Source organism: Arachis ipaensis, chromosome B10, assembly GCF_059453495.1.
Source record: "Arachis ipaensis isolate K30076 ecotype BB chromosome B10, ASM5945349v1, whole genome shotgun sequence".
NCBI lineage: Eukaryota > Viridiplantae > Streptophyta > Magnoliopsida > Fabales > Fabaceae > Arachis > Arachis ipaensis.
In genome coordinates this window covers 124040162-124048480 of record NC_142435.1, presented here as the reverse complement: position 1 = coordinate 124048480, position 8319 = coordinate 124040162, and the positions used below count along the sequence as shown (strand labels likewise).

The window sequence follows — 8319 nt, the reverse complement described above, 5'->3', positions numbered from 1 at the left end:
AATTAAGACAATTGCATATTTTTATTGATTTATTTATTTATTTTGAATATGTTTTATCCTCTATTTATTTGCTACCCCAACCCTTGATTTTTATACAAGCTCATTATCGGTATATTATATAAGTATTTCTAGTAAGTGATGTGGATAAACTCTTATAATCATAATAATTATATTGACTACTTTTTTTTTTTTTTTTTGAGTATATAACTTAATTATTTGAACAGATAATTGAAAGTATAAGTAAACCATTTAGAAAAATTATAATTTTTATATACAATGCTGCTTGATTTAGTTTTATGATTATCATTAAATCATGAGAAATATTATAATATTTTATATTTTCTATTTACAATCAATTTATTAATAAATATTAAATATTTATAGCAACGTAAAACATATTTTTTGATAATACAAAATTGATCAATAATGAAATAAGAAAGATTGACATGAAAATTTTAAAATATACATTTTAAAAAATTTAAATTTAAATTTAAGTTTATTGTCGAATTTAATGCCAGTTAAATCTGTTGGCAGTTATTAATTTAATTATTAATTAATAATATATTATTGTCGAATTTACCAAAAAAATGCGATGGTAAAAATTACTAGCAAAAATTTTCCGATGATAATTAGCGGCAGACAAAAAAAAATTCATCGATAAATAATTACCGACGAGGTTTATACCGTCAGATTTACTCTAACAATAATTTTGACAATAAACATATATTACCAGCGAATTGTTTTGATAAATCCGCCGGTAAATTCGACGATATTCGACGAATTTTTTGTAGTGATATTAGTATGCCATGTTAATATGTCACGTCAACATGTCGTAAGAAAAAATATTTGAGAAATTAATGTGAGTCACAAATATCAATCTTAAAAACTAAATTGAGTAAATAGAGATTTTGAAGAATAATTTGAAATTCAAAATTTTATGGACCAATTTGAATATTAACTTAATAACCTTAATAATTACTTTATTTCTAACAAGACGAAAAATTAAGAAAAATCAATGAGAATAAAATCATATTGAATACTTTTTAAGTATTCAAAAAAATGGTATGAACACAACTAGAAAATGGATTAATACAGACAGATTTACAGACGGATTTAGTCTTTATTACAGACGGATTTTTGGTTACCGACGGATTTTGTCCCTCTGTAAAAGCCCCGTCGGAAATTATTTACCGACGGATTTTTTTTCCGTCTGAAAATTACAGACGGATTTTTAGCAGTTACCGACGGATTTTCCCTCTGTAAATTTTCTATCTATTTCCCAAAGGCGACGAACTTTCCGACGGATTTTCCATCTGTAATTACAGACGGATTTTCCGACAGATTTTCCGTCTGTAATTACAGACGAAATTTCAGACGGATTTTCCGTCTGTAATTACAGACGGATTTTCCGACGGATTTTCCGTCTGTAATTACAGACAAATTTTTCGACGGATTTTTCATCTGTAATTACAGACGAATTTTCCATCTGTAATTTGAACTTTGGAAAATCATCTCGTTCTGATTACAGACAGAAAATCCATCTGTAAATCCGTCAGTAAGATAAAATAGATTTTTTTTTAGATTTTTCCATTGCAAAATGAATACTTTAGATTTGTTTTCTAAATTACTCCATCAAACACTGTAAATTGAAAAAAGAAAGCCAAAAATCACATAAATAAACATAATATTCATTACATGATACCTATAAAATTGGATGTTATTTTTCAACATCATTGGCCAATATCTCATTGTCTTAATAAAAAAATACCCAAAAAAAATAAGATGACCATCTCAATGTTACATGAATGTCACAAATTACACTTGGCCAATATCCTAATGCCTGTAGAGAGAGTGCTCGAAGCGTTCCTTCTGCTAAGTCTACTGGTAAATTCCTCCTATAATCAGAACACATGTAATAAACATCAAATAATATAGAAAACTATATAGGTCATATACAGGGAAAGAAAATGCTTCATTCCAGTTATTGCATAAATGACATATATATGTACTAACCTGAGTTCGGCCGGCAACTGGGGAAGAACATGTTTGACAGCACAATCCAGATATCCAGCAGCCTTTAAGAAGATATCAACAGAAGCTCGTCTGCTTTCTGTTACAAGTAACTACTATTTTACTTTCACAATCAACACAATATATACTAAAGATCAGTGCAACTGCGAAGACAGAACATTCTTATAAATAAAGTATTACAGTATATACAACAATTATCTCAAGAGCAAAGAGTCTAATTTGAGGTCTAAACCAATTTATTACAATGGATTTTGGCTATTTCGTACAATGGATTTGTGTTAAAATTCCAAATTACTTACCTTCAGATACCTTAAGCTGATAACCATCAGTGGATGATCTTGGAAGCAGTAAAAAATTAGCCTGTAATAGTAATAGCATTGCCATCAAATGTAAAACTGACAACACTTCATACCAACCATTAGACATATTATGAAAAATGGTTGGAGTTACCTCAGCATCATCCTCTTGATTCACCCAAACAAATTATACTTTATATTGTAAATGGCTTCCTTCATCATAAAGCAAATATTAGAATATTTATCTTACAGAAAGGCAAAAAAAAGCACATATTACATAATAAAGAACAAATATAAGACTTACCATCATTGACTAACCCCAAAAGAACCGGCAAATAATCTTCTAGAGCCTGCAGAAGATCAAGCAATGTCGAACCACCTGCAGATGATCATGCGTTGCCATACCAATGCATCAGTAAATTTAATCTTCCTTCTTTTATCATTAAATAAAATAAGTTCATCTTTGTTTAAGAAACTGACCATGTTGAGTAGCACTTTTTCTTTTTGTTCTTGTAATTGTAGGGCCTTCTTGGCCAGCCATTACAACTATACGTGTTCTAATAGCACTTTGCTTAGGCATGGACCCTGCATAATCAAATTTCAAGGGAAGTTGAGTAACTTAATTGAATAGAGAAGCTTCTATTCTAAATTCTAATCAATAACAAATTTGATAGTTTGATGGAATTGATGGTTCAAGGCCAAAAGAAAATAAGAAAGAACGAACTTACAGTCAATTTAATATGCTAAATTTGTAGTGGGTGAAAGTTGTCCAAAGTAGAAAGACTTAAGCTTATGCATAGTTCTATGTGAGTGCTCTAGAAACGGTAGCATTAGTTTCACTGCCATTGATGCTGAGACAGTTTTCTTCATCCACTCCCTGCTCTCATTTCAAGGTGCCAACATGAATCCCAGTGTTGTGAGCATCCTGACCCTGCTTTAAATTAGATGGCATCCTAAACAAAAATAATGAATAGAAAAAGGAAACATATTAATTAGATGGCATCCTAAACAAAATGATGTAACTATAGCAGCATTTCTCAAGAAAAAAAAAATCATATATAAACTCCATATGTCCACAGCAAGGAAGTAGGGAGTAGGAAAAACTGAAAGTAAATCATATATAAACTCAATTATTTGAAGCCCAAAGTAAATCATTAAAATTAGAGAAAGACATTATTAGCGTGCCAAGTAGGGAGTAGGAAAAACTGAAAAGTGTTAATGGTGATGATTATATATATTCTGCATGAATGATGGTTTAATTCATGTAAAAGATGTATATAGCTTCAGTTATATATCGACTAGACCTACGTGATCATGAGTGCTTCTTTTAGTTTTGGATGGGATTGTCTTGTTATTCCCTTGTCCTATACAATAACAGCTACCTAATTATACAATAATACTAAGAAACATGCCAAAATTAATATGCCTTGAGAAAGATAGACACGAGAATTCTAATCCATTAGTGTCTACTTTTAAATTGTACCTGAGACAAGGCTATAAACAGTATTAGCATGGGAATTCCAATTTCGATGCAGCTCCCAACCTAACACAAAAGATTTAGATTAAGAATAGTATACTAAACCATATTAGTGATGAGAAAATAATCGTGAATTTCACTATTAATAATGCAGTAAGTGGGGCTGGTGTTATATGTACCACAAGGAACCCTCTGTTAAATAGTTCAAAACCAACTAATGCAATTACTGGAACCATTCTAAGTCGACTGAAAAACCTGAATGCAAAGGAAAGCACAATAATTATTTGGCGTATTCTCCAATCCAAGTTTCTCTCTTTGACTTCAAAAAGTGTAACATACATTTCAACAATATCAGCTGTGTTTCCATGGAAGAGAGAGATGGAGGTTTGGGTTACCTTGAGATTGATGCCGAGAACGGAACCGCCATGATTGGGAGGACCGAGGCTCTGGCAAGCAACTTGAAGCCAAGCACCCGGAGCACAGCCGAGGTCCAGTACGGATGAGCCAGCCTTGATGAGCTTGTGCTGCTTCTGTATCTGTACTAGCTGTTAACTCAAAGTTAGTTAGTTAGTTAGAAGAAGAAGAAGAAACAGAAGTTTTGAGAACCTTGAAGGCAGAGCGAGCAACATAGCCAAGGCGCTGAGCTTCCTTGTAGAAGAAATCGGGTGCCCCCGCCGCCCCTCCCCCCATCTCGATCCCTTTTCAAGGTTCAATGAAACTTGCACATTTTCTTTTCAGGCTAATGTTTAAAAGAATTTAATTTACAAATACATCCAATTACATGCCACAATAAAAATAATTATTTTTTATATTATCTTTCAAAAAAAACGAATGTATTACATCTGTTAATGTATTAAATTCACCTCTTATAGTATGCCCTGAACCTCGTTTTAGTTTTTACTCTCAAGAAAATAAACCAAACAGAACAAGTGCTAGAATATGACTAGAAAAAGATCAACAATAAAAGGAATCAACAGCACTTTCCTAACTCCTCCAATCCTTTTACCATTGCTTCAGAGCTCACAGAAGATAAGAATTAAAGGGTTAAAAATTGATTAAGTATATCTTCAAGACTTGGGAGAGACAAGGAGGGCCAGCTTTACCTGGGAACTAATATAATTCAGTGAACCCTGATGAACAAGCTGCAAAATACATAAGCCAACAACACAGAAACCAATACAGATTAAATATTGAACTAAACCTTATTTACCAGAATAACAATTCTGAAACATAAAATAGAACTCTATAAGGGTTATGCAATTGAAATATTAACCTGAGTATTTTGACCCGCTAGACCAACTTGATCTTGTCTAACAGATCCATCGCCAGTTCTAGCAGATCCTGAGTATTCCTTCTGTATCAATCGAATCGAATCGATGTAACAGACACAGTCAAGTCACCAAGAGAACCCCACTGCTCAGCCACCCTTTTATATATTATATTGGAAGTCTGAACCCTCTCCAACATACATATTATGCACTGTCATGCTCTGCAACATTCACAATCTCAATTACTATCAACATAATCTCATAATTAGCATATAATTAGAGACATGAAACCCTAACCTTGAGTAGAGGCGTTATAGATCCATCGTTAAGAGTGAAGATATCAGAAATTTAGAAGCAAATTTAGAAGCATAGTGTCAACAAGATCTTGAGCTGTAACACTGAATAACAAGCAAATGATTATCAAACAATGAAAGTTGTAAATAATTATCAAACAAATAGCTCAAATTGAATTACAAATTACTTCAACAAAGCAGAACAGAACAGATTCAACATTCGTCCAAGCAAATGATTCAAACGAAAGCTTCGATTGCAGAAAAAATTCATCAAAATCAGAGTAAATCCGCAGATTCAAACGAAGCACAAAAGTAGAGTATGATAAACCTAAAACTGACACAGAAAAATTGAGCCCTAAGGTTTATCACAAAGAACAGAATCACAAAATCAGGATTTATATACCTGAAATTTGAGATGGTTACAAGAAGAACTGAGAGAGCGAGTTGAGATTAGATGGAAGAGGTGCCAGAGGGAGCAGATGCGATGAGAGCGTCGGCAGAGAAAGCTCTGCAACGAGAGCGGCGGCAGGGGATCTTGTAGGACGCAAGGGATGACAGAGAGATTGTGCGATGCAAGCAGCGGCGGCAGTAACAACGGCCACGGCGGAAGAAGCAGAAGTAGCAGCCACGGAAAAAAAAGTAACTCGTGCCATGGAGAGAGGAAGAAGCTCGTGTTTGATCTCTGAATGGAGCTCGAAAAGTAACTCTGAACCTTGTGCCAGGGAGAGAGGAAGAACCCTCATGTTTGATCTCGTGCCAGGGAGAAAAGTAACTCTGAATGGAGCTTGAAACACAGTTTGAACGAGGGCTGCCACGGAGAGAGAAGAGGGTATAGGTTAGGTCTAAATTAAAATTTTCAGATAGAAAATTTTAAATTACAGACAGATTTTCCGTCTGTAATAATTTAATAAAATGTGTGTTTTATCTACTTAATTACAGACGGAAAATCCGTCTGTAATTATTCTACGAAAAAAAAATTAATTTTTTCGACGGAATTATAGACGGATTTTCTTTTCCGTCTGTAATTTATACTAATCTATTTTTTTTGTTTTCCGACAAAAAAATCCCTCTGAAATTCTGTCTGTATTTCAGTGGGATAAAATCCGTCGGAAATATCCGTCTATAATAATTAATTTTCTAGTAGTGAAAATTCATAAAACAAATATTACAAAAAAATAATTTTAATTTTTTTATTAAAATAAAAAAATAAGAATCATAAAATTTGAATACATAACTTCAAACTTAAATGAGTTGCTTTAAATTAAATCATTAAATATTATACAAAGGCAATATCATGTAACAATCACTATATATAATATTAATGATTCATTAGAAAAAAATATAAGTTGCTGATAAAATTAGGAATTAGTTAAATAATAGAATTTGTAAATGCATTTCGACATGTAATGTAATATGACAATTATTTGGCTATGATATCAAAATAAAAAAGAATTATTTGTGATTAAACTTCTATTCTATAATTTATGTTACAAAATTTTTTTATATGTATGATATTGTTAAAAAGATAAAATATCATAAATCTATGTTTTCAAGTTAAATAATAACTAAAAAGTCATATCCTCATACTTGAAATTTGACTTATGTTGTTTTCAGTAAAGTTTGTCCAAAAAAGATATTTCACAATTAAAAAGTTAACTTATGTGCTTACATATAATAATAAGTTTATATTCAATTTTGTTTTATAATTTGAATTTAAAACCTTAATAACATGTATTTTACATCTATTTTATTTGGTTTGTTGATACAATAAAAGATATTTAAATGACTTTTAGTGGTTATAATTTAATATTATGGACAAATGACTTGATTAAACCCAATGGAATTCAATATGTACTGAATGTTCCAAACTAAAAAATACGACGTCAAAGTTTCAAACCACATTTTTATATAAATCAAATTGAGTGAATTCGATTTAGTGAAACACGTAGTAAATCGAATCAAATCAATTCAAATTACGTTCATGGTAAAAATATGAATAAATCGAATTTAGTGGATTCGATTTTTAAATACACGTAAATCGAATGAACACGATTCGATTTAGCCAACGGATTTCAAGCCCAACGTAAATCGAAACCACTTGATTCGATTTAATGGTTTTCTAAATCGAAGTTACTTGTTTCGATTTACATTTACATGTCGTTGAGCATAATTTGAATCTAATTGATTCGATTTTCTTGGATCTTTGCTATATAAACCATAGTTGTAAGAATCGAACCGGTGATCAAACCGGTCAGGTTACTGGTTCACTGGTTTATTGGTTCAACCGATAAACCGCTAGTTGAACCGATAAAACCGGTTTCACATGAATAAAAAATATAAAATAGTCAAAAACTTAAAATTAAAATTTGAAATACATATTTTTACTAACATTTTAAGAACAGTTAAGTCAAATTCTATAAATAACTAATACAAATATAAACATATAATTAGTTCATACTACTATATAGTATCTTAATTAGATACAATAAGAATAACAATCTATGAATTATATCCAAAAAATAATTTCAAGGTCTAAATATTTTTATATAATTAAATAATTATATAAATTTTTTTTTAGAATAAGTAATTTTTATTTTATTTTTTTATTCATTATCATTTTTATTTTAAAATTAATTAATTTATACTTCAATTAAAAAATGAGTTAAGTATTTCCATGTTTATATATATATATATATATATATATATATATATATATATATATATATATATATATGTATTAGTTAGAAAGAATTGATATATATATTTTAAAAAGCATTTAAAACGCCATGTAAATGGGTTAGTCTAGTGGTTGTTAACTTGGTCTTCATTCCAGAAGAGCCAAGTTCAACTCCCATTGCTTGCAATGCCTTTTTTCTGATTTCACAACCCGGTAATTCTCTGAAATTAACCCGGGAACAACCGAATCTGCATGCATGGAGGACGATCCGAATCGT

At 31.0% G+C, this 8319-nt stretch overlaps 1 non-coding gene across 1 annotated transcript; it reads right to left on the bottom strand.

Moving 5' to 3' along the window:
- Window positions 1–1640: 1640 nt before the first annotated feature.
- LOC107632741 (uncharacterized) lies at window positions 1641–6180 on the bottom strand. The gene is made up of 11 exons (XR_015907731.1): window positions 5769–6180; window positions 5370–5470; window positions 5078–5293; window positions 4200–4946; window positions 3811–3870; window positions 3056–3280; window positions 2808–2912; window positions 2632–2706; window positions 2331–2540; window positions 2014–2110; window positions 1641–1895 (listed from the first exon to the last, which is right to left on the bottom strand). It is a non-coding gene; the product is annotated as an uncharacterized LOC107632741 (transcript).
- Between the last annotated feature and the right edge of the window lie 2139 nt (window positions 6181–8319).